At 46.5% G+C, this 26,781-nt stretch overlaps 1 protein-coding gene across 6 annotated transcripts in view; it reads left to right on the top strand.

Annotated features, from left to right (window-relative positions):
• Nucleotides 1-26,781, top strand: part of PIK3CB (phosphatidylinositol-4,5-bisphosphate 3-kinase catalytic subunit beta) — a 97,254-nt gene that overhangs the window by 3,035 nt on the left and 67,438 nt on the right. Inside the window, exons 1-3 of one of the 6 annotated variants that reach the window (XM_064721076.1) lie at nt 1,704-1,764; nt 4,468-4,541; nt 22,611-22,781. The gene's annotated coding sequence lies outside the window, so the exon portion shown is untranslated. Of the gene's footprint in view, nt 1-1,701; nt 1,765-1,795; nt 1,960-4,214; nt 4,271-4,467; nt 4,542-22,610; nt 22,782-23,843; nt 23,985-26,781 lie in introns of those variants that run through there. The other 5 variants (XM_064721078.1, XM_064721077.1, XM_064721079.1 and 2 more) reach the window with 5 other exon arrangements.

The raw sequence follows: 26,781 nt of genomic DNA, 5'->3' as shown, positions 1-26,781 counted from the left end.
CAGCCTGGGCTTTGTTCTGCGTCACTGGGAGGCACAGCTCTGCTCCTTCCAGATCTGGCACTGAGGATCCCCAAAGCACACTCATGTGCAAAGAGAGGAGCCTAGAAAAGGAAATTCCAGGGGGAGGGCACTTCAGGTTCCTTTGTTCTGTGACATTGGTTTTTCTGCACTGCTCAGAACCTTATTTGTGGCCAGCATAGCTGTAGGAGAGCATCTGGAGCTGCTACTATTCATTGCAAGTTACTGCCCATACCATGCACTAAAAGAATGTCAGGCTTCAAAAATGTAATGTTGCCATGCTTTTAGCATACATTCCAACTTTGCAGGTTTGAAAATTCTCGTTAAACCTTTCTGGCAAGTACTGAAATTTACAAGAGATCATTAACTCAAGTTCCTCTGCTGCTGAACACCACGCTTGCTGCTTATGGCAGACAATAAAACAGGAATGCAATCAGCTTGCCCTGTGGGATGTTCCAGCTCTCGTACTCGGGCATTTTTTGGATTCAGGCTTTTCTTAGAGACCACGCTTGCCTTTGGTTCAGCAGTGGAGGCCACTCCTCCTATAGGGTCTGCTTGCTGTCCTCCTTTTAGCTTTTATCAGCCCCATGTGTGCTGGCAGATGCCCTGGCCCTCTCCCCAGACTCAAGCTGCAGAGCTCTGTGCTTCACCCCCTGACACATGGCCAGGTGTGATGACTGGGTTTGCACATCTGTCACCTCTGCACCTGAATTTACAGGTTTTGATTTGTCAGAATGTCACCTCCCAAGCAGTGGCCTGAACCTGGGGAAGGCTGGCACAAGGTGCTGCTGAAGTGAGGAGGAGGGTGAAGGCCTTTTTCAGCTGGAGGTCAGGCAGACACCTGTGTGGGCAGCTGGTTTCTGCATGGAGCTGGGCAGGGCAGGGCAGAGCATCCCCGGTGATGCAGGGTGTGCCTGTGGGATGCCCGTGTCGGCCTGCAGGGCTCCCACAGCAGTTTCTGTGGCAGGTGTGGTGTTTGTGAGGAAGGCAGGCCCCGTGGGTGGCTGCCTGGCTGCAGGCCATGCTGGGAGCTGCCTCAGGAGGAGGAGGAGAGGGGTGGAAGGAAGCTGTGCCCTCGGCTGGCTGTGGCAGAGCCGGGCCCTGCATCCTCCACATCCCCCACGTTACCCGCTGCTTTCCCTCCGAAGGAACCGAGGCTGGCGTGAAAGAAACCAGCAGATTTTATTGCAGCAATCACCTTTCCCCAGCGAAGGAGATAAAGGAACAGCTGGGTAACATTTGGCATGACTCAGTATTTCGCTACCAAGTGCAAAGTCACGGCTGAAAAGATTATGCTTGTAAACTGAAGGGGCTGGCTCCTCCTCTGCCCAGGCCAAAGGCACAGCGTGGTTCAGGGGCACTGCCAGGCTGTGTGTGGCAGTGCCAGTGGTGGTGGCAGTGGCAGTAGTGGTGGTGGCAGTGCTGCCAGTGGCCGGTGGAGTGGTGCACGGTATCCCCTGCCAGTGGCCGCGGAGCGGTGAGGTGCCCCGGCGGCCATGCCGCGGCCCGCGGGTGAGGGGCTGTGCCGGGCCGCGCGGCAGGGGGCGGGCCGTGCCGACCCCCGCGGTGTCGCTGAGGGCAGCTCGGGGCCGTGCCGGGCCGAGCCCCGCGGGGTGGCTGAGGGCGGCTCGGGGCCGGGCCGAGGCACGGCGGGAGGAAGAGGCGGCGGCCCCGGGGCGGGGCGGGCCGTACCGGCGGTGCCGGGGACGCGCTGTCGGTGCGAGGCTGCGGGAGGCACACGGCTCGGTAGGAGCGCGGCTCGCGTTATTGCTTTGCTGCTTTTGTGCCCTCCCCCGACCCCTGGCCAGGAGCGGGAGCGCTCCCCGGGCCCGCAGCCCCAGCCGCTCCTGCCCGCTGCCCGCTGCCGGGGCCGGACTCGGGCGCGTCCCCTCCCTGTCGCTGCTGGCGCTTCCCATGCTGTGACAATTTCCCCAGTCCCAGGTGAATCCCCACTCCCTCGGGTGCTTCTGGCGTCTCTTTCCCTTTCCGGGGTGAGATGAGGAGTTAGGATTGAGTGAGATCAGATGCTACTGCATCAAAAAGAAACCAAGGAAAAAAAAAAAGTAGAAGAAAGAAGAAAAAACGAAATCGAACCCACCAAGGAGATGTAACTACAGTGGCTAATTTACCAGAAAGCAAAGGGAACAGGGCCTCCCGCTGGGAAACTTTGAAACCTCAGCGAGCTCTGGCAGCTGCAGGGAGCGGGGAAGTGTGGCTGGCAGCATGTGTGAGGCTCGCACCTCCTGCCCAAGAGCATGTGTCACACCTGTTCATGGCAAGATTTCACCAATTAAACAACATTTCATCTTTTTTCCCTGAAATGTTTTCCACGTGTGCTGTCCTAAAGAGTAACCTCAAAATTTTTTTAATGATGTAAAACGTTGATGTTGTCTGTCTTCCTCAGCAAGGTGCTTTCCTTAGCTGTGATTCATCACCCTGTTTTTCTGTTCCAATTAAGCCGCTCACTTAGAGCGCTGAGACAATCAGCGGCTCATCCTGTGAGCTGGGCTCAGCATTATCGGTGACTTTGTCCTTCGGAGTGGGTTCTTGGTAGACCGGAGGTGTTTTCAGTTTCAGCCTTTTGTATTTTACTGGCAGTTGTGACACGAGGGAGGTCAGTGAGCTGGTAAAGCTCGAGCAGACTGGGAGGGGTCTGATAAGAGTGGAGCCTTGATTGCACATGCTTGTGTGCTCTTGGGTTGCTTCTCGGAGCCCTCACATCCCCTCAGAGCTCAGGCAGCTGCCAAGGCACAGGGATTTGCTGTTAGGGCTGTGCATTGCCCTCGGAGCAGAGTCTGTGTTAAAGGCTTGCATGCAGAGTTCCTGTAAGTTTTTGTACGTTAAACACGAGGGTCAGTGGGTTAATCTTTGACGTTGTCAGAGCATTCCCTGGGAGCTCCGTCCCTCTGGGCAGTGAGTGGCCAGATACTGAGCTGAGATGCTTGAGGAGGGACAGAATCCCCTTGCAATTCTGGCAGTGGTGGGTATGGCTGCTGTTGCTGGAGCCTCCAGTGTCCTGCCCACTCCACTTTTATAAGTTGCACTTCAGGAGGGCCCAGAAATGGTGAGGAACAGACATGATCACCAAACACATTATTTTTCAGAAAAATTTAAAGCGAAGCGCATTGCTTTTGTCAAAATTTGCAGTAGGCTTTCTAAAATTGCGAATAGTTTTTGATGGACAGCTTTGACTCAGGTGCAGCCTGGCTTCCCTGGCCAGGCTGAATCTCCCCAGTGGTGTCATCACCTCCCCTCTGAGTGATCTCACACCTCGTGGGAGGTGTGCTCTGGCAACTGAACCGCAGCTCCGGTGAGGCACCACTTCAAAAACAAGGTTTTGTGGAAAACAAAAACGCACTAGGTCTTGGTGTTTTTAGACATTAAATACTAGACAGAGTGAGGGCCTTTAATGGGAAGCTTCCCCCCCCCCCCAAGGACAAGCACACAATTTTCAATAGAAAAACATCATGAAGGGAGTTTTTTGACTAGCCCTAAGCAGCAGTTCCTAAGATCCAGTATTAATGGAGGGATGAGGAATGAAGGCAGTCACTCTTGTCCATTTCTTGTCTGGACAGCATCCATGCCACGTTGTCCTGATGGAGTGGATGGATGTGTAAATCTTCCTGCTTTGCCCCAAAAGCCTGCATGGTGCAGGTGCATACTGCAGTCCTTTCATGCCTCAGTGGATTTGGTGCTGGTTGCACAACAGTTGCCCAGTTCCTAGGCTAACAGATTTATTTCTCACACTTTTGAGGCCTGTATCAAAGCATTTTGGCTGTTTGCAGGGATGCTGTGTGCTGCACCAAGTGCTGTTTCCAAGGAAAAATGCCACGAGTGGGTTCTAAACTTGATAACCATGGGTGTCCTGTTCTACATAGTGGATTTTATTTCTTCCTTATGTAGTGGTTGTCTAACTTGGCAATGAATTTTAGCCAAATATTTCTGGCTTGTCCTTCAGGAGTCACATTAGAGTCTGTCAAGCAATGTGGCTGGGAACCTTCCTGTGCAGCATCTGGGTATGAGCAGTGCTGGAAACAGGATCCTGGCAGAAACGAACCATTGTGGTTTCTCTAATGAGATCAGTTTGCCACCTGCATCTCTCTGGGCCGTGTGACTATTTTAGAGATTTTGTAAGCGTATAAACAACCTTCCTCCCTTCCATCTTTTGCTTTATTCTCCATTTCCTCCTCTTCCTCCCCATCCTCTCTCACGGTGCCGTGTCCTCACAGACGTTCCTTGTTGCTGCTTTGAGGTGAGCATTGTTTCCCAGCTGGGAAAGAGCTTGCATGTGGGACAAAGAGCCCTGAGGATTTCACAGCAGCCCCTGAGCAGCGCAGTCAGCCAGGCTTTGGCAGCACCTGCTCCTCATCTCTGGCTCCTGAGCGTTGCTGTGGCTCAGCAGAGCTCAGCCGTGGAGCCCTGAGTGTAACATCACATCTGCTTCTCCAGGTTGTGAGCACAGTGGGCTTCATTGAAGAGCTGTGAGCAGTGAGGCTGAAATTCTGTGATCCAGGAACTCACAGGTAATGCTGGACTGGTGGATTTCTTATTAACTTTTCTTATTAACTTTTCTTATTAACTTTTCATGGAAGTTGCTCAGATATAAGGAATTTATGTTGAAGGCCTAAATATTTGGCATTATACTTTGTATTTATTGTCAACAGTCAAAACAACATTGGCACTGAAACTTCTGTGGGAAGGTTGTGAGCTATTAATTATTTTCAGTCTACCTGGCATAACATGAAGGATTATTAACATAACCAGTCCTACAGGTGATGATAAATTCAACAAGCATTACTTCTACTTTTTAAAGAGGTTGGTTTTCATTCTCATTAATCTTTCACATAGATGTCTTATTCTAGCTGACACAAATTCCTTTTAGAGCTGACCTAAACCTTGTAATTTGCCAGGAAGTTGAGATATTTATTTTAAATAATTTCCTCTCTTATTATAGCAACCAGGGTTTTCCTTTTATCTTGTAGAAAGCAAAACATCATGACATTATCTCACTTCTGCAGTTACCTAACGTTAAATTCTGTGTTTTACCAATCCATCTTAAGGGGAAGAACACGTCTGGTAAATCTTTGTCTTCTTCTTCAATTAAGCACTATAGTTTTCAGTAGTTCCTATACATTTTCCTTCAATATTGAGTGTAGCAGGCTGAAGCACAGAGGCCAGCCTGGGCATGGCTGTGGGCACATTTTGGAGCAGCTCCTGTGCAGGTCACTCCCAGCTCTGAGTGGCACTGCCAGTGCACATGGGGCACTGAATTGTGAGCAGCTGAGCTGCTGTGCCTGCTCTGGAGAATGTGTGTGACTTTCTTTCATTTCAACATGAAATGAAAGCCCAGCTGAGTGACCTTGCTCGTTTTTCTGCCTCTTCTGCATGTGTTCAGGCATTTCCAAGCATGGCCTGCTTTGCTGTGCAGTACAAAACCATATGGACTCCAGCAGTGTCCTGTGGGCTCTGTCAAAATGGGGCAATGAAATACAAACTCATAAAGAAGTGACAATGCAAATACCTGTTTTATTGACTGAAATGCATGTGTGAGAAAAGTTAGCCTTCTAATAGTCTAAATAGAGAAAATTTGTGTGTGTGTAGGAAAGAAAAAAAAGTCATGCTCTCCTAGTGTGATTTTTATTGATAGCAAGTATATTTATCTTTTCCCCCAGTGAGCAAGTGTTGAGGATGCACTTGTAGTTCAAGTAAATTAATCTGGTTTTGCTTGTTGCCCACTTGGTCTGGCACATCAGAGAGTGAGGGTCACTTCCTCAGGCTGTTTTACACTGAGAGCCCTGCTCTTCTGGTGAAAACACACCTTGCAGCACCCCACCCTGACAGCTCTTGCTGGACTTCCCCTAGTCTAAACAAAGCTTGGGTGCTACTGTTTGTGTTAGTTGTTTTTGTTTGAGACACGATGTTTTTTTAGTTTCTCTGAAACCTGCCCTGTGTGTTGTGATACAGGTGGTTCTGTGGTGCTTGATGGCATCCAGTCACAGCATCACAGCATGGCCTGGGATGGAAGGGACCTTACAGAACCCTAGAGATCACCTAGTTCTGACCCCCCAGCCATGGGCAGGGACAATTCCACTAGAGCAGGTTGTTCAAAAAATAAAATAAACTGTCATGAAAAATACTGTTTATGCTAAGCTGAACTTAAGCACAGCCCTAGTGCTCAGAGCAGAGTGCAGGGCATCCCCTACAAGCACCTGTGTTATCTTCACCTGTCTCTGAGTCTTTTGGCTTCAATTAGACTGACAGAAATATGTGGCATTACTTATCTCCCTCTTTTCTACATGCCTCCACAATTATAATGCTGTAAGTATCAAAAAGAAATTGCTGTTTCTTGTCTTGACTTTTAACTCAAGTAACATTTCAATGGCAAAGAAATGTCTGTGCTGGCATTCATCTTTTGTGATGTGGTCCAGTGAGTAACAGTGTAAACTGCATTTAAACATAGCAATTACAGAGAACAAAGGGATGGCTGAGGGAAGCTGGACTTGTCCATGCACATTGCAGGGCTCTTTCAGAAGGCAGCAGGGTCCTCTTGATTTTGATTTCTGAAACACAGATTTGGATGAGTTTCCTTTGCCCTAATGCTCAGCTCTCAGTGAGGGCTGCTTCCTCAGAAGGGCTCAAACCATCCTTGACCCTGTAGGGAATTTTCTTAGGAATGACCTAGACACTTCCTAAATTCCCCTCTCAGTTTTTTCACTTGTATTCTTCTTTCCAGCTTTTCAGCTGCTTGTTTTACTTGCTCTGTTTTTGGTGGGAAATCCCATTTTTCATTCCCCAGCTGCACAGCCAATGTGTTACCAGCCAGTTCCACCTGTGCTGGCAAGGGATTTCCTGTTTTAGAAGATTAATTAGGGTTGAGAAATTCTGAGTTCCTCTACAAGAAACTATTTTCCTTTCCTGTGTAGAAGGGAGATTGCAGTCTTCTGAGGCTGTAAACTTGTTTAGACCCACTGATGTAGCAATTGGTACCAGTTAGAGATACTGGCTGGTTCCAGTTCTGTTCTGTGACATCAGTGTAAATCAAAGCAGCTGCTGTTGCTCTCTTTACCTGTTTCAGAGTGGTTGTTCTTGCAGGAAGAGTTTTTTGTCCAGCCAGAAGTTTGTCTCTTGCTCTCTTTTCTCTCTGAGTCAAAAGGCACTGTCTGTATTGTACTATATCTCCAGAAATGATTGCCCTTTTTGACTTCAAAACCTTAATCCTGGAAGCAGAAGTGGTTTCTAGCATCCCTTCCCAGTTTGGATGGCCCTAAGGATTCATGTGCAAGCAGTTTTCACTTGTTTTCTGCCTTTTTTTTTCCTCTTTTTTTCCCCTTTTTTTTCTTTCCCCTTGTTGAGGTGGTCAAATGGCCAACACTTCTGCTTCACCCACTTAGCTTATCCTGGTCTAGTTCCAAAGCCAGAGGGTGAGGAAATGGCCTTTTTCCTGGGGAATTTTGCTTTGCCAGGTTTTTTTATTGTCACATACCACATTAAATTGCTTGTTTCTTACCTTGCTGTGAAGTGTATTTGAACTTCCCTTGTTAAGGAGGGTGGAGTCTGGATTCATACTCACTTTGGGAGAGGCAAGGTGGGACATTGACAGCTGGCAATTCCCAGATTTCCAGAGATCTTGGGGTGTTCTCCTCTGAATGCAGCACAAGTGAGCGCAGAGTCACGGAGCAGGATGTGCACAGAGGGGTGACAAGGGACAAGAGGAGGAAGAGGAATAAAGGGGGACAGTGTGTTGCCCAAAATGAATGGGAGAGCATGGGGAAACAGGAAGGAGTTCATGAGGGCCGTTGAGGTTTCTGATCTTGTTTCTAATTTAGGCACAAGCTATAAAAACCTATGTATTCATATATTCCTCATATGACTCGCTTTGAAAGCCAGTAAGATTCTCCATGAATAAAACTCTTTGTTCCTCTCTCTGACCTGTCACACTTAATCTTTTCAAACAGTTACAATTTAGCAGCAACTGTAAGAAGATATTTGAGCTGGTCTCCTGATTCCAACAGAGCAGTCAGAGGTTAATGAGAGCTGCAGAAATAAACAATTTGGGCTGCATGTGCCACAGATGCAGAACCTACTGGAGATGGCAGGGCAGCAGAACGAGGGGTTGGCCCAACACAGATGTGACACTGTTGCCTTGAGACTACTGGATTTGAGACTAAGAAAGAAAGCAATTCTTAATAAACACTTGGGAAATATTATTCAAGAGATTTAATTTTTCTCCCCCTTCTGTTTTACATCAAGGTGCAGTTTTGGCCACAAACCAGACTTCTGTGGGTTTTTTCCACTGTGTACTTCATCTCATGCAGTTTTAAGGAATTAGACTAAAATATGTCAGCTTAGCTAGAGACCATTTTTTTTAAAATTTGAGGTAACAAAAATAATTTGATCATGATTTCAAAATTCTTGCTGACAAAAACTGGAAAAATAATTTGACAAATGACAGGCCTCTGCTAAATACCTTTACAAAGGTCACACTCAGCCAGTTTGGAGAAAAAATGTGGAAAGAAATCGAGTAGCTATTTTCAAATTAAGATAGTTATTTAATGAAATAGAAATTAAGGTAGTTCTTTAATGAATTTACCTTTAATATCATTAACTGGACATCAGATAGGAAAAAAAAGGCAAAAAGATGACTTGGAAACCTTGGAAAATCGTATTTAACTAGGTAAACAGATGGGATGAATTGGAAAAGGGCAAAATGTACAGAAGCTGACATATGCTGGGGGCAGACTGGCTTGGAAAGAAGGTTGGGCTCAGCAGGATTTCTGTGTGGGTAAGGTTACAGGTGGGGGTGTGTGGGAGCAGACCCAGAGTGCCAAGCACAGTGTGATTTTCTGGGCAATTAAAAGGCAGGGTGCTAATTAAGACGCTCAGTGTCTGTCAGGAAACCTGCATGAGGCAAGCACAGTCACTGGGAGCTGGCAATAAACCTGCCATGCACCGTTGGTTTCTCTGCGTTGGGATTGAAGGCACTTGAGACAGGAGTTCATGTTGGGACTCAGGTGTTTATTATTCCTTGTCAGTAAAACAGTCTCACAACCATGAGTTCAGCAGCTTTGCATTAGAAGGCACAAAATGGCCAACAGTCTCTTGGTACAAGGTCTTTTAAGACTAAACTATCTAATTAAGGACTGACACCTGGATTATTTTCCCTTTTAACCCAATAACTGGTCTCTGGAAACCCACAATGCAGACTTTTCTGCCCAATTACAAAACATCACCCAGACCCATGAGGAAGAAGGAAGAAGAAGGTGAAGAACAATCTGCCTCCACCTTACAACCTCCATCTTGCTTCATATTTATTTCTATATTCTAAGACCCCAAACTTTAAGTTTTCCACCCTGTGATATTACACACTTCTAACCAGCTCCACATCCACATTCCCAGTGCTATCAATCCATTTTGGAAACCTTCACAGCCTCAGGTCAATGCAGTGATCTCTTGTGGGTCTGTGCCTTTCAGCACTGAAAATTTAAAATTCTCAGCACCCAGGATTCTAACAATACATGAACCTGCCATGCAGTGATGCCAATGCAATGGGGCCGTGCAATGATGCCATGCAATGATACATGCAGTGATGCCATGTAGTGGTTCCATGCAATGATGCCAATGCAGTGGTGCCAATGCAGTGATGCCATGCAATGATGCCAATGCAGTGGTGCCATGCAGTGATGCCAATGCAATGATGCCAATGCAGTGATGCCATGCAATGATGCCATGCAGTGATGCCAATGCAGTGATGCCACGTAGTGATGCCAATGCAATGATGCCACACAGTGATGCCATGCAGTGATGCCAATGCACTGATGTCACACAATGATGCCAATGCAGTGATGCCAATGCAGTGATGCCAGTGCAATGATGCCACACAGTGATGCCAATGCAGTGGTGCCATGCAGTGATGCTAATGCAATGATGCCAATGCAGTGATGCCACGTAGTGATGCCAATACAGTGATGCCACGCAGTGATGCCAATGCAGTGATGCCATGCAGTGATGCCAATGCACTGATGTCACACAATGATACCAATGCAGTGATGTCACGCAATGATGCCAATGCAGTGATGCTATGCAGTGATGCCAATGCACTGATGTCACACAATGATACCAATGCAGTGATGTCACGCAATGATGCCAATGCAGTGATGCTATGCAGTGATGCCACGCAGCGATGCCAGTGCAATGATGCCATGCAGCGATGCCAATGCAGTGATGCCAATGCAGTGATGCCATGCAATGATGCCATGCAGTGATGCCACGCAGCGATGCCAGTGCAATGATGCCATGCAGAGATGCCAATGCAGTGATGCCAATGCAGTGATGCCAATGCAGTGATGCCAGTGCAATGATGCCACACAGTGATGCCAATGCAGTGGTGCCATGCAGTGATGCTAATGCAATGATGCCAATGCAGTGATGCCATGTAGTGATGCCATGCAATGATGCCAATGCAGTGATGCCACGTAGTGATGCCAATACAGTGATGCCACGCAGTGATGCCAATGCAGTGATGCCATGCAGTGATGCCAATGCACTGATGTCACACAATGATACCAATGCAGTGATGTCACACAATGATACCAATGCAGTGATGTCACGCAATGATGCCAATGCAGTGATGCTATGCAGTGATGCCACGCAGTGATGCCGTGCAATGATGCCAATGCAATGATGCCATGCAGTGGTGCCAATGCAATGATGCCAATGCAGTGATGCCATGCAGTGATGCCACGCAGCGATGCCAGTGCAATGATGCCATGCAGCGATGCCAATGCAGTGATGCCAATGCAGTGATGTCACGCAATGATGCCAATGCAGTGATGCTATGCAGTGATGCCACGCAGTGATGCCGTGCAATGATGCCAATGCAATGATGCCATGCAGTGGTGCCAATGCAATGATGCCAATGCAGTGATGCCATGCAGTGATCCCACGCAGCGATGCCAGTGCAATGATGCCATGCAGTGATGCCAATGCAGTGATGCCAATGCAGTGATGCCAATGCAGTGATGCCAGTGCAATGATGCCACACAGTGATGCCAATGCAGTGGTGCCATGCAGTGATGCTAATGCAATGATGCCAATGCAGTGATGCCATGTAGTGATGCCATGCAATGATGCCAATGCAGTGATGCCACGTAGTGATGCCAATACAGTGATGCCACGCAGTGATGCCAATGCAGTGATGCCATGCAGTGATGCCAATGCACTGATGTCACACAATGATACCAATGCAGTGATGTCACGCAATGATGCCAATGCAGTGATGTCACGCAATGATGCCAATGCAGTGATGCTATGCAGTGATGCCACGCAGTGATGCCGTGCAATGATGCCAATGCAATGATGCCATGCAGTGGTGCCAATGCAATGATGCCAATGCAGTGATGCTATGCAGTGATGCCACGCAGCGATGCCAGTGCAATGATGCCATGCAGCGATGCCAATGCAGTGATGCCAATGCAGTGATGCCATGCAATGATGCCATGCAGTGATGCCACACAGTAATGCCATGCAGTGTCCATTGTAGCCCTGGCCTGCAGCAGCCCCTGGCATGTGTGGGTGCCAGCCCTGGTGAAGGCAGAGCCCGTCCCTGGTGTGCAGGGCATGTTTGCCATGGAGTGACGCTCCAGTGTCGCCTGGAGCAGCAGCAGCAGCCCCAAGGGCAGGCACAGAGCCTGTTTTGGGTAAGGCCAGGGAGCAGCAGTGGTGCTCAGCTGGGCTTTCTGCAGGCAGTGCCAAGGGCAGGTGTGTTTGAGAGGTAAGAGTGAGTCAGTCAGCCCAGAAGGATTTATTTAAGAAGTCCTTGCCCCAAACAAGGTGTGCAGCATGGGACAGGGGCTTGTTCTCTTCAGCTAGCTGTAGGAGCCCTGCCAGGTACATCAGAGCAGGGTGTGTGAGCCCAGTGTTGAGAGTGCTGCAAGGGACGGCCCTGCAGAGCTGTCACTGGCTGCAGGCAGGAACACAAAGCTGCTTTTGTTGAGTTCCCTGCATTATCATTCTAATTCAGCGTTCACACAGTGCAACAGCCCCACTTCTACCGGATACTCATTAGGGTCTGTTCACATTTTTTCATCTTTTGAAGGAGGTTATCACCTGATCTTTAGCAACTTGAAATAATCAGTTTTTTAATAGAGTGCATATGGCCAAGCCACTGTGGAACTGCATGACTGTTCCCCCAGCTGTTGTTGTGGGGGAAGGAGAGAAAACAGCAAAACAAAACCATGCTGTTTTTCAAGGCATATTTTATGGAAAATTTAGCTGAGCATCATCAGTTCTTAGGTTTGAAAATTATTAAGCCACAAAGTGTAATGGCATGTTCTTTGATAGAAAACCTGACATGCTGTAACAGGACTTGTTTTTCATATCTGAGTGTATTTCTTTTTAACATATATCTGTGATAATGGCAGTTTGAGATGTGACTAAGATTAAAAGAGGTGAAGTATGCATCTCTCTAATACTTTATTGAGACTTTTTCTCTGAGGAATATTTAGCAATTTAAGATGTAAATAAACATCTTTAAGTTAAATTATCAAAGGAAAAGACTAATGTTTAACAATAGTGTTTTAAGAGGTTATTTTGGATTTATTACATGAAGGAATTAGCAAAGGATGTTTTGGAAGTTTACAGGTGCTATTTCATGAATTGAGACTGCTTTCACCGGGATGTAGAGATTTATTTTCCTGAATTGTGACTGCTCCAGTTATTTGCTTTGTGGTTAATGGTGCTTGAGAACAAAGGTGCTTGAGAGCTGATACTTGTTGCTTTTTTTGCTGTTTTGAAACACCTGTAGTCCTCACCACAACTGAGTCACCCTAACTGAAAATTGTACTTGACTAAAGGAATTCTAAATGTAGTTTAGTGGCACGGTAAGGATGTCCTTGAAGTTTCAGTTCCAATGGTTGAGTGTTGGTGCCCATTGTGTGGGGCACAAGGAAGGATTTGTGTGGGATGGTGGGATGTTCTCTGTGATGGGCTCACACCAGAGCTCAGCTTTAGCAGCTCTGCAGGGTGAGCTCTGGGTGGATCCCTGAGCTGGCACCGCTTCTGTTCCAAGCTCTGTGGGTGACCACACAGCAATAAGGATGCAAGATCTGTGTGCAGTCAGCTCTGTAAACATTTCCACATGCCAAATGTGTACAGCTGCCATCACCATCCAGTGTTGGCCCTCATGCTGTGTGGGTGTGCTCCCGGCTCCTGGTGGCATGTGGGATATCTGCAGAGAGGGCTGGCAGACTGCTTCAAGGTGTGTGACACAACTTATGGTGTGTGACAGTACAACATTTCTTGCTGTGCTGACAACGAGCTGCTGTGCAGTTGCAGGAGGGTGGGTTGTACACATCTGTGTGTGTGTGCAATGTGCACAGCCAGGAGCCCCCTCAGGAAAGCCCTCCTGGCTCTGTGTGTCCTGCTTTATCCCACGTGCTGCTGCTCTGGGGGCTGTGGCAGGTCCTGCTTGTTCCCCTGTCCCTGTCCAGAGGCATCCAGGCAGGAGCTGGGCAGCACAATTCTGCTTTGGGTGCATGGAGGGGAAAAAGGACAGTGCAAAAGCATTTCCTTTGCTGTCATCACATTCCTCTCTATGAAGTGATACACAGAATAAATAGACTCTACAACCTGATGTGGTTATGAACCATGGCAGAGGTTTCTTAAGGAAAAGGTTAAAATTCACCACATAATTCTACAAGGTAAAATTTAAATGCTTAACTCATGTTGCTAACTCAAGTGAAATCTAAAAATCTCTATTTCATCTGCCCCAGGAATTTTTACCTGAGCTTCAGTGCCCTCAGTGCCCTGGATGAAAAATAAACATCTTTTCAGGTGAACTTTTCAGGTCTTGAGAAGTCTAGACTTTCTAAATATCTTTCTGAGTGTCCACTTAGCCCTAACATTTTTAGAAGTCTGGAAATCAGTTATTTTATTAGTCTTTCATAAAAAAGAAAAGGTTATTTTACAGCATAAAGAAGAATTAAGGCTGCAGTGAGTTACCTTTTCCTAGGAAAGCAGCTGTGGCTGGCCAAAGCTTTCTCCAAAGGTGTTTGTGGAGGGTTTTTGGTCTTTCCAAAAATTCTTCTGTGGGGGAACTAAAAGCAGCAGGGAGTAGCATTTGGAAACACTTCTTCAATCATTCCTTACTGAGCACTGGCATTCCTGTGATAGCTGTAATGCAGTCATTGCCCATCTCCTGAGCAATCCTCTGAGCAGGACAGGCTCCTTCTTGGCATGGGGCTTGCTTTCTGCCTGTCCTGATCAGCCCAGACAAAACCATCAGCCTGTATGAGTTCCTGAGAAGTTGTTGTGTAGCTGTGACCTGATTTTGCCATGGTGGGTGTGATTTCAGCTCCCATGCTCTCTGTGCTCTCTGTGCTGTGGTGCAGTGGTCAGACAGAGCTGCAGCTGAGATATTCCCATTGCTCCTCTCCCAGATGTGGGAGAGCAGGCACAAAAGGCTGTGCTGTAAACAGGGACAGAGAAGGCTTGGAGGAGCCTGGCATTTCACTTTCCATGTATTGCCCAAACAGGAGCATATTTCTTATCAATTGTAGTGGCTTGGATCTAAGTAGTGTTTAGTGCTGCTGGTGTCACATCCTCAGCTGGGCTGCAAGTTCAATTACCAGGAAAACACTTATGGAAAGGAAACAACCCAACTCAATCCACAGCTCGCAGCCCTGTGCAGTTAACAGACATCAAATGAAATAATTTATACTTGGAAAAAGTTATAGAAAATGCATAAGGTTACCTTCTTACTTAACAGCTCTGCTCAAACTTACTGCCCAGGCATTTTTCAGAGTGGAATTTGGTGTTGTTCCCTGGGAGTTCCTTGGATACTTGACCCTAGGTCAGTCTCCTACAGAAAACCCTCATGAAAGTACAAATGCCAGTGGAAAATCCCAGAAATTTCCTTGGGCAGTTCTCCCTTGGGAGTAATGATTCTCAGTCTCATGGAGGTGATTCAAGAGCCAGCTTCATCCCAGTGATGTGATTAACCATGTCCTCTTTTGGTCAGTTGGCTCAGAACTGCCTTTGCTCCTGTTGAGGAATGTCCCCGCCAGTAAAGCAGAAGGAATTATTGGCATATAATTATAATTATTGGCATATGCTGTCCAAGGAGATTTCCTCTACCAGATTGGAAAGAGCTGTGGCTCCCCTTGGGAAAAGATGTGAAAACACATATTCTCAAAATTGGGGTGGAGAATCTCACTGTTGGGCAATGATGGGAAGACAAGGCTCCTATAAAACATCCTTGGTGGGAGAGAAAACCCCCAGCTTGCTTCCATTGGAATTTGTCATCTGTTCCTACCAGAAGTGCAGCTCTCCTGGGACACCAGCCTTCCCCAGAGCTGGCTGTAGGACCAATAGAAGCTTTCAGGGAAGGCCATCTCTCAGAGAGCTGAGTTTGCAAAAGGTTTGAAATCTGCTCTGGAGATGGGGCAAGAGGAAGATTACCAGCCAATGTTTGGTGGGAAGTGCCTCATGAATAATGAGCTTTAGGTGCAGAAGAACTGAGGAAGATGTTTTTCCATTATCACAGGGGGGAAGCAATACCAGTTAAGGCAAGGCTTGCAGCAGAAACATTTACTGGAAGTGTTTACATGTTACTTAATACCTTGACATGCATTATTCAACTTGTGTAATATCAGCTGGGGTGGAGCAGGGAGGAATGGCTTTGGCAGGAGGATTTGTTTGCTCCCCATGGAATATTTTCCTGGTCGTAGCTACCTTCTTTGGCAATGAGGTACATTCCAGGAACAGAAAAAGTGTTCTTGAGCCACATTTTTATGAGCTGCTGGAATGTGCTCTCCTCTTGTGAAGGTGACCTAACCTTGCCCAGATGGCTGCCAGCCTGTCAGTGTTTCTCCAGAGCAGAGCAGAACTGCAACAAAAGCCCCCCTGAGCCCTCTGCAAGCAGGGAAGGGGGCACTGAGATGGATGCACTTCTCCTTCTGGAAACAAACCTCATGTTCCCTGGCAGGGGAGGCAGCAAGGGCACTCTGCTGAGCTTAGAGAGCTCTTAGGCTGAGCTCTCCTGGTGGGCCTAAAGCACTTTCTGAGCTGTGCCTTTCTGCTGGGGAAGAGCTCTCACATGGGCAGGGCTGCAGGCACACAGCCCTGAGGGAGAGGAGAAGGAGAAATGGACTGGGGAGCGTGAAGTTCAGCAGGCATCTCTGCTTCCCCTCATCCACACAGACAGCAATTGCATGATTCACCTGCTGGATGATTTTGTTTTGCTGACAAAGCTGTGATAAACAAAGACTTGGCATCATTTGCATAGTTGTTTAATCTGAAGGCGTGGGAGTTGTATAAATGAAACGTTTGACTTGTTGTGATAGATTGCCAGGCAGAGGGGGTGAAACACACAGTTTTTGGTTAATCAGTACCTGGAAACTCCGGAAAAGGTGATTCAGCACAAAGCCTGGAGTTTCCAAAATAGTAAGGCTGGCTTAATTTCTAGTTTTGAAACAAAGAATGACACACTTGTACTCTTATATTGCAACAATTTAAATTCTTTTTGTGATGGCATCTTGCCAGACTTAGTGATTTTAACTTTTATAGACTAAAAATTAGGATGATGCATCTGTAGCTCGAAAAAACTGTCTAAAATATAATTCCTAGAAATAAACATGAGTCTTCCTGATTCAGGATGACTGGATGGTCTAGCAATGAAAGGCTAGAAAAAAGGAATTCAAAACATGCACTGGCATTTTAGGAGTATTCCAGGAATCTCTCCTGCACTGGTTGTGCAGTGCCCATTAATAATTCTTCTCTGAAATGTGCTTTTTTCCAAGGATGGGGCTGGTGACTCTGTATTATCAGAAGTTTAGTAGAACTGTGAGATGAAATTATTTCTGTCTGCTGCAGCAGAGAACTGAACATTCTTGCTTCTCAGCAATTTCAGTGTGTGCTTGTGACTCTGTTTGCACTGGTTTAGTGTAGGACAGTTTTATAGAAAAATAAACATTGAAATTAGTTGTACATGAATTAGTATTAGACTCGAAACATTGTTAATAAAACATCTTTAAATGCCTTTTGAAAGCCTATCTGCTATATATACGTATTTTTGGTAGTCCTTTTAAAACTAGAAACTCATCAGTAGTATTAAAATTACAACACAGTCACCAGAGGGAAGAAGGTAGAATCTGAGATTTTAGATAGAGATTCAAAATAACAGTCCATTTGTAGGTAGAACTGGCATTTTTGAAGAATGATGATCTGAGATTTTAGATAGAGATTCAAAATAATAGTCCATTTGTAGGTAGAACTGGTATTTTTGAAGAATGATGATCTGAGATTTTAGATAGAGATTCAAAATAATAGTCCATTTGTAGGTAGAACTGGTATTTTTGAAGAATGATGATCTGAGATTTTAGATAGAGATTCAAAATAATAGTCCATTTGTAGGTAGAACTGGCATTTTTGAGGAATGATGATGCATGTAGTATTTGTCATTTTTTCTAGTGCTTACAGAATTTTTAAATTTCACAACAACTTTTTTAGTTTGTCCTGCTATGTAGGTATAGTGGTGCTAAGCAATGAAATTATTGTTTTGATCACGTTTTCCATGGGCTAGTGAAATGTTAATGCAGTACTTGTGTCTTATGGTAGCAGCAATATATCGCATTTGCTTTTATCTCTTTCTTTGGTTTGCACATCACGTGTAACTCATGCAAGGTGGGTTGGAGCAAGTCTTTCCTGGTTTGCAAAGTTCCATGGCCAAATTCTGAGGTGATGCCCACTGTGCCCTTCAGGTCAGGAGATGTGTTTGAGCCAAAGGATAACCACATCAGTGTCCTTGGAGGGACAAGGACTCTGGTTTCTCTCTTGTGGCAGTTCTGGCAAAACAAAGTCTTGCCAACTTATACCATTGTGGCTGGACAATGATGTCCTCGAAGAAAACTTGACAAAACATGAGTTGAAAGTCTCCTCAAGGTGAAATGCTGAAATTGGACAGTGTTTCATATCCACAGTCATTAAAACGTGTGACAGCCTCAATAGTGTTCCTGCTCATTGCTGGTTTGCACAGTTGTCACATCTGCTCTGTTATCAGAATTGCCTTAACAAGAAGGACAGCTAGAAAATAAATATGCAAAGAGGCTGAGAGAGAGATGGATTTCCTGTAATGAATCTCTTTCTAGTCTTTGCCTCTGGCTGAGAATAGTAATATGCCATTAACCCAAGAGATGTAAAACATGCTGTGCTGTGCTTGGAAGGGTGTCAGGAGCTCCTCCTGTAAGGATGAGAAGATATTTTATTGCTATTCCAATTGTTGGTTAGCCTAATCATAGGAAGCATTTCAGAAAAGGGGAACTCCTTGTGAAGGCTGATGTTTGATTTTGGTAATTAGCAGATTGCAAAGGGGGACTGGTAACACAGATGTGTTGAGGCAGGAGGAGCAGCTGTTACACTTGAAGTGCTGTCTCACACATCACAACCTGCTGGACATTGAAGCCTATTTTTAGTAAAAGAATAAATAAGCTGGCTGTGCCCTACTTTTTGTCAAAATGTGTCATGGGATCTTTGTATTTGATTAGAAAAGTTGGTGGAAATAACACAGGGGAACTCATTGCCTCGTCTAAAAACTGACATTTCTAACAATCCAGTTATGTTAATAAAATGTTAATATTGGTTATGAGTTCAGGCCCACAAAGTAGGCAGAGGAAATAGCTGGTGGGAGACTTGTCTGTGTGGGCTGTGAGGTTACATGTGGACAGAAGTCCTGCTCTAGTAGGCACTGGCCTTTTGGATGAAAGAATTTGTTTTGTTTTGTATTGATGGAACTATTTTGACAAAGTCTGTGTTAGGAAACTGGAAAAATGAAAGACTATGTAGAGTTATTTGTGTATAAAGGGAGAACGTAGCAGGAAAGTCAGCTGGCCACTTCAGGATGCTGTTGATTGTTGTAAAGGCCTTACTCTTCCTAAGTCTGAGTAGTTTTTTTAATCTTCACTTTCTGGTACAGATGGAGGTCCACATACCTCATGAAAAAGCTGTCTTGTCAAGTGTGACCATACTCAGAGACCAGAACAGATGCAGAAAGATACATTGGCCATGGTATGGAATTAGTGACAATAAGTATTTTCAGTCAGTTTGTCTATGGATTAGTGCTATTAAAAATGTGCTGCTTTATTACAGTGGAATTTGCATAAAGTGATCAAAATGCCACCATTTGAAAGTGGCTGCCTAGGAGCTCCTGGGGGGTTTTGTGGTGTTTCTGTGCTTTGGAAGCAGTAGAACCAAGTGCTTCTGGCTGTGGCGTTCAGCTCCCAGCCCTTCCTGGCACAGCTGCAGCCTCAGGGCAGAGGGACTCTGCAGTTCCCCAGCCAGGAGCCAGCTTTGGGGAGCTCTGTGGGATCCCCAGCACAGCCAGTGCTCCAGGAGAGCCTGGAGGGGTCAGACCTGCTGCTGCTCACCAGCTCACACAGCTTGTCTGAGCGGGGAAAAGCAGAGAGAGCTGAGCCCAGCAGTTCTCAGCAGGGCTGTGTGTGCCCTGGTGGGTGCATCAGCTGGCTGCTGGTGATTCTGCAGTGGCACAGCAGCCTGGGACTCAGGGAGGGTGAGGAAGAGGCCCTGGATTTAAAGTGGCTCTGTGTCATTTAAGCTAGGCTTTAAATTTTAAAATGAGAGGTCTCAGATATGGAATTCTGCGGGGGGAACAGAACATTGAAGTGCCAGGATGGTGCCTGGGCAGCTGCAACTGGATTTGAGGGGTTGCTGCAGCTGGATTTGAGGGGTTTGCCTCTCTGGTTCCTGTACACTCTAGGTTCTCAGAGAACTCTTCTACTGAATTTTACTTGTCTTCAATAACTTGGTTTAGCAAAGCACGGTTAAAAGCTGCTTGTTGTGGCTGCAGGCTGGTGTTCCATTAGCCAAAGCCAGCATCCCTTTTGTCTGACACGTGGTTAGCAGTCTGCTACTGCTCGGGCTGGCTGCTGCTGCTGCTGCTGCTGCTTCTCCTCCTGCTTCTGCTGCTTCTGCTGCTGCTATTCCTGCTGCTCCTGCTGCTGCTCCTGCTGCTGCTGCTGCTGCTCCTGCTGCTATTCCTGCTGCTGCTCCTGCTGCTGCTGCTGCTGTTCCCCTGCACCGGGACAGCTGAGACACCAAGGGCAGCTTTCACAGACACCCAGGCTAGAGCTGCATAGGCACAGGGACTACAGAACTGCCTGAGCACCTCAGGGGGAGCGTCCTGCTCACAGCCCTGAGGTGCTGTGTCACACCATGTCCCTCACCGTGCCATTAGCACTTCTCCATGCACCCCCAGAGGTCCTGGTGGCAGTGGCCAGCTTGGGTTTCACAGGCTGGGCTGTCTAACAGCTGCAGAGATGGAAGAGGTCCAGGAGACCAACTTCCATTTATCAACTGAGCTGGTACAGGACCATGTCACCCATACATCTTATCCTCTTATCCAACCTTATCCAACCTTATCCAACTTCCATTTATCAGCTGAGCTAATACAGGACCATGTCACCCATACACCTTATCCTCTCTGTCATATTGTTTATGTGTGTTGCAGCACTTTAACCTAGGGCATGAAATCATTTATTGGGAATCTCTTAAAATTTTCCCTACAGGAGATGAAATATAGGCTTTGACAGTTAAACCTGATTCTTGGGATTTATTGTACTAAACACACGGTTTGAAATAGTCACAGCCAGTATATTCACTTGTTTATTAACACTTCTTAAATTTCAGTGACTAATGACTCTACCTTCCAAATGGTACCAACCTGCTACTTTAGGGAATAGGGAACATATTTTTTCTAGTCTAGATGAAGAAGGGCCTTCAAAGGGGAGATTAAAGTTTTGTTAACAGACAAGCTACTTTTTGAATGCTACAAAGCAAACTGGCTTTCCTCTAGTGACTGCTGAGGAGAGTGACATGTTATTTGTCATACACAAGATGTTCTAAAGCCTTTTATTTGGACAGCAGTAGGCAGCAAGCTGGCAAAGGGATGACCATGCAGTGCAGTGGCTATTATTCTCTCTACTATTGCTCAGTTTTGAATATAGCTTTTTTTTTTTAAGAAAAGAATTACTGATGAGAGATTCTCGTGTCAGTCTGTATTCACCAGAAAACATTCCTGTGCTTTAACTGCCCAGAGCTCATTTGGTTTGTAGATGTTGCCATTGTATCACAATGTCAGACAGTAGCAAGTTGCTCTAAGTGTTTAAATTTTCTATTGAATTCTTTCTAAGCATCTCCTGCCCTGTATTTTGCTGTGTTCTGGATTGATGTCCTTTAGATTTTTTTTTTTTTCCAGAATGCCTTTTTATGCTTCAGGCCCAACATCCTTAACATGGCATTTCCATTTGCCTTTTTTATGTCTGGGTCTGCTGCCACAGTTCTGTGATGTTTGCAAATACAGAGACAACTTAGTTCCTTTCTTCTGATCACTGCAGTGACACAGGATTCAGAGAGTGTAAACCCAAAAAAACTGAAAATGACACATTTTCAAGCAACAAGAATGTGCCCTAGGTGTACAGCTGTTTCACATGCAAAGACATGACTCAGATCCAGCCTTTTCAGACAAAGCCCTTTCATTATACTGAGAACACATGTAACAATAGCCTGGGGGGCAGAATAATAGAACATTTGTTGTTTTGTGAAGGGGGGTGGGAAGGCAATCTAAAGATAAGGAAATTGAAAATTAAAATGATATTTGAAGTCTGGTGGGTTTTTTTTTTTGCATGCCACATATGATATAAAAATGTTTCTTTAAGATGTTTCAAGGCAAGTTCCTTATCCATGTCACACACACTGTCTGTAACAACTCAGTGTGTGACAAGAACATGAATATCATGCAAGCTGATCAACTAGAATCTGAAATATCTTAATAACTACTGACTGAGATATCTTTATTTCCCCTGCTAAATACTGATATTGTATTTGGAGGCATAAAACAGAAAATGGAAAGGAAATTTGAAATTGGGGATTACAACCCTGGAGAAAAACAGTGTGGTCAGGTATCACTGAAGTCAATTCACAGGAATTGTCTATACAAGACAGTTTTAAGGTGCCTGGGGCTTTATGTGTGGTAGACACTTCAAGGCATCATTAGTCAATTGAAAAAATGGCAGTTAGCAGTAGAGTAAAGAGATTTTTAAGGCTCTGGGTTGTAGCCCTCTGCTCAGTCCATAAGTCATTCACATCATGGCTTGTGCTTTGCAGAGGCTGCACTGGCTCCTGTAGAGCAACCACCTAATGTTGCAACATCCAGAGTAAATAGCTCTTTTTAAAGAAACCTTATCAAGCCTTTCCAGTCACAAACCCATTTGTCATCAGTGAGGCCAACTACTGAGCCAAGGTTTCAGTGTCTAAGCCAAGACTATCTGGAATACTTAATGTCAAAACCACAAGTATCAGAATGATTTGAAAAACTGCAGATCTGGGACTTTTTACACTACTGGATTTCATTAATGCCTTATTTCTTCAGAAATAGATTTCAATTGCAATGTAAACTTTAAACAGAAGAAACAAGTGGCTCAACATGCTGAACTAAACTTTGTTATGTAGAACACGATCCATTTGTATGAGTGGCACATTTGCCTGATAAACCAGTTTCATTTCAACTCTTTTTTTTTTTCCAGGAAGAAGGGAAGTCAAGGGAAGTTACTACACTCTGTGGTGTGAAGTAGCAGCAGCACGATTTTCAGGAGCAATGCCTGTGGTACTGAGCAGATTAAGGAACTGGTTAAAAGCAGGAAGAGGAGCTGTTAATTGACACAGGACAGACAGGCTGTGAAGGCAACTGACACACGGTAGGCAAGATTTCTCATTAACTTCTGCCCTTCCACTGAGATTTGCCTAGAGGTAGCATTGCATGATCACCATTCATGCAAAAATCCCATTTGCTGAAGTAATAGGGGAGATCGTTGTCCTTCCCAGAGATTTCCAGTTAATAGATGTTGTGGTTGGTTGGGTGGTTTGTAAAAAACAACAAAACATTTCCTAGATGTGTTTTAATCCAAATTTAATGGATTTTTGGTGCCTTGAGAACCGGCAAGTGAAGTTGAGGAAGTAAATCCATCCATCCATTTTCAAAACTGGAATAACTGGAAAAATGAACATACTAAAATAGACAAGCTTAATGATACAGCATGATTATTAGCATAGGGATGTTAAAATATGCATAATATGAGCATACTCTTTGTGGACAAGGATGTGCTACGCCTCGCCCTGTGCTCATTGAAGGCGGCAGGAATGTTGCTGCTGATTTCAGTGGGTGGGGACGGGCCCGCTGCATGCAAAAGTTGTTTCATTACCGGTTACATTCTACCTTGCCTTCCTTTGGTCGCTTCTTTCAAGCCTTAGAAAACCCCCTTTTTTAGGTACTAGTTCCCACGCAGTTATTCCTGACCGCTCAGCACCAAGACTCTTGAAATGAGACCGGAGCGGGGAATTCATTGCCAAGGCTGCTATAATGAGCTAATTTCCAGAAGGCGCTTGGGGAAGGGTGCTTTATCTGGGATGAGCCTCTGCAGCGTGCCCAGGGCGGCTCTCCCTGCTCGCACTCCGGCCTGGGGATGCGGTAGCGGCTCCCGGGGAGCGCCGGCCCGGGGCGAGCGGAGCTGCGCGTCCGTCCGCGGGCCGGGGAGCGCTCCCGGAGCTCCAGGGGCGGCTCGCCAGGGGCTCCGCGGCCCGGCGGGGGAAAGGCGACCCCGGCCCGGCCGCCGGCAGCCCGCAGCGCCGGCCGGAGGCGCGGCCAGCGCGGGCCCTCGGGGGAAGGGAGCGGCCGCAGGGGCGGGACGCGCCGCGCCATTGGCCGCCAGCCGCGCTTGCAGAGCGAAAGCCCGGCCCGGGTTGGCGGCGGCGGCCCGAGGGCGAAGCCATCGCCTTGGTAACCCCGGCGGAGCGCAGCGCCGGGGCCGGTGGCGGCCGAGGGAGCGCTCCCCGCTGGCTCCAGCGCCGCCGCGCTGGCTGGGGCGGCGCGGACACGGCGGCGGCCGCTGCTGCCCGGGCAGGTGGGTGTGCGGGGCTGGCTGCGCTCGGGCAAATGGGTGTGCGAGCTGTGCCCGGGCTGCGCTCCGAGCACGACGGGACGGGGCACACCGGCAGCCCGGCTCGGTGTCGGTGTGGCTGCGGCGGGGCTCCCCTGCGCTGCCGGCCCGCTGCTGGCCGTGCCTCCCCGGCCCGGTGCCGGGCTGCGCGGGAAGAGGGCTCCGCTCCGCTCCGCTTGCGACACCGCGGTTGCTCAACTGCGCGGGCGGCTCGGCGCGGGGGAAGGTTCCGGCGGGACGCGGCCGTTTGGCGGCGGAAAGGGGCCCGGGGCGGCCGGCGGGGCCGGGCCGGGTTCGGTGCGGCGGGCGGGCGCCTTTGTGCGCCGGGATCGGCCCCGCAACAAGTGCCCAGCTCCAGCCGGGCCACCCCTCCCGCTGCCCGGGGCTCGGCAGAGCCTGCTCGGTCCCTGGGCGCCCGCTCCCCCCTGCTTGTCCTGTTCTCCGGACAAGCTTTGCGCTCTGCCTGGAGGTTTTTCTATTTTTTTTGTCCCAAGCTGAGAACTTTCGGTGATTGCTCTGTGAATTTTAAGTGGCGTTTCTATTAGTCGATACTCCCGGTTGTTTTCAGCTGGGTTTCTGAGCGTTGTTTTCCTTGGGAACCGCAGGAATTTGTATGGCAAAGCAGTATTTGGGAAATGTGTTTGCAGTCAGCTGCAGGGCGGCGCACAGAGCGGTGGCTTTGGCTCTGCTGTCAGCGTGTGCTCTCCTAACAGACAGCCACGCTGCCACAGACCAGGAGCGGCTTCTCTGCAAGGGGGGGAATAAATCTTCATTAGTCCCGAAGAGTTCCTGAAAGAAAAACGGAAATCTCTCATGCCAGACTCGCTGGTTTGTCTGGCTGCCACACATGTGTGCTTATACTCATGCTGGATGCTTTCCAAGCTCCGGAAAACTGACTTTTTCTTCTTGGGATGTGCAGTTTTTGTTTGTTTTGGTTTGGTTTAGGTGTGTGTTTTTCCCCCCTAACTTTATGCACTTACAGTCTTTTCTTGTCACCGCATACACTGAAGTTTTGTTCATTTGGAATTGACAACTGTAAATATTAGGTACTAAGTCCGTGCTGCCATTGTTCTGTTGATATTGAGCTTCATTCAGGTTTAGGAAGCTCCTGAAGCTGGAAACCTTACCAATATATAATTTATGTTCTCAGGATCATAGTTCAGGGTTCGAAGTGACATGAATGTATGAAGGATGTTGGAGAAATTTGACTGGCCTGTGTTTTGCAGTATTAGCTAGAGACTCCCACAGCTGTGTGCCTTCAAATATTAATTAAAAGTGGAATAAAACTCTAGTACATGGTTGCTTTTAGGAAAATTGCATATAAAGGAGTATTGAACATCCATATGCTTGGCAGAGGGCTGTGAACTCTCAGGAATGCATTAAGGTGGCTGGGAATCAATCACCAGGTCACCTGGAAACTTTGGTCTGGAAGCTTCCCTTCAGACTGATGGGGCTTCCAGGCTTTGGGAGTTTCATGGCAGCAAGCAGTGCTTCTCAGGAGAGCTGGCGTTCAGGAAAGGGTTACTGAACAAAAATTCCGTGGTAATTGGTTTACTGGCCTTTCAAAAAGGAATATCAGGGATATTGGTCACATCAGGAATGTTTTGATGTGGAAACATGCTTTAGTGGGGTTTTAACATTGATTAAATATTTTGGGGGTGTTTTATTTGACTTTTGTGTGGCTTTTTTTTCCTTTAAATAAGAGACCTCCTCTATATGTGGTCTTAAAATAGTTTGTTGTTTGCCTATTTAAGTATCTATTTTTCTTGAGTAAAAATCACTTCCGTTCAGCCAGGTTTCACTTCCTTGGAATATCTGATGTCATGAATTCACTGGTTCTCCAATTGTCTATGGACTTTTGGCAGAACTTCAAATTCCAGTGTAGGAAAGCCTTCTTAAAAAAAAAAAAAATCATTCTTTGACCTTGTGATGTAGTAAAGAGAGAACATGTCCCGTTCCACTACTCTTTTTCCTTTAAAGTTTGTATATATCTGTTATATGCTCTATTTAGCAAATAATTTAAACCCAAAATCCAGTAAAACCCCTAGATTTAGGATGCTGTATATAGGAGGAGGATGCAGAAGAAGGAATGTTGTTATTTACAAGTTGTGTGGGAATGCAGGCTGATGCTTTGGCTGTTTACTTGGAAAGCTGCTGTTGTGTTTCAGTGACCAGGGCACTCAGTTTAAGTGTTTTTTCACAGATCTAAAGATACACATGGAAGTGTTGCCCTTGGTTCTCTAAAGGGTTGCCATCAGTTAACTTAGCTGAAAATAAATGCAGAATGTGATGCTGTGTTTATCCAAAGGATGCTTTGGGTTTGCTGGGCTTTCTGACTTGGGAGCATTTCCCCACTGGCAGTTTCGCTGGAAGCACTCCAGGACAGAACAATCTGAAATAAGCATAATTCACACAGTTGCATAGAAAAGCTTGCTTGTTTGTTTTGGTGGGTTTTTTTTGTTTGTTTTTTGTGAGTTTGGTTGTTTGTTTGTTTGTTATTTTTAGTGAATATGTGTTTTCCTCAAACCAATACTGTTGGGCTGACACACGATGTTACACATTACATCTCAAATCGTTTGCCTTGAGGATTTTTAATTTCTAGAGGCCAGAAATTCATATTAATTCATTCAAATACTAATGCCTGAGAACATGAAACACACTGTTTTGTGGCAGTGCTGTTAGTCCTTCTAGTCACTCACATGTGAAAGTTTTCATGTGTTTTGTTTTGATAATTAAATCAGATTTGGGGGCAAAGATCAGC

Source organism: Zonotrichia leucophrys, chromosome 9, assembly GCF_028769735.1.
Source record: "Zonotrichia leucophrys gambelii isolate GWCS_2022_RI chromosome 9, RI_Zleu_2.0, whole genome shotgun sequence".
In the NCBI taxonomy this organism is placed as follows: Eukaryota; Metazoa; Chordata; class Aves; order Passeriformes; family Passerellidae; genus Zonotrichia; species Zonotrichia leucophrys.
This window is presented reverse-complemented; position numbering and strand designations above follow the sequence as displayed.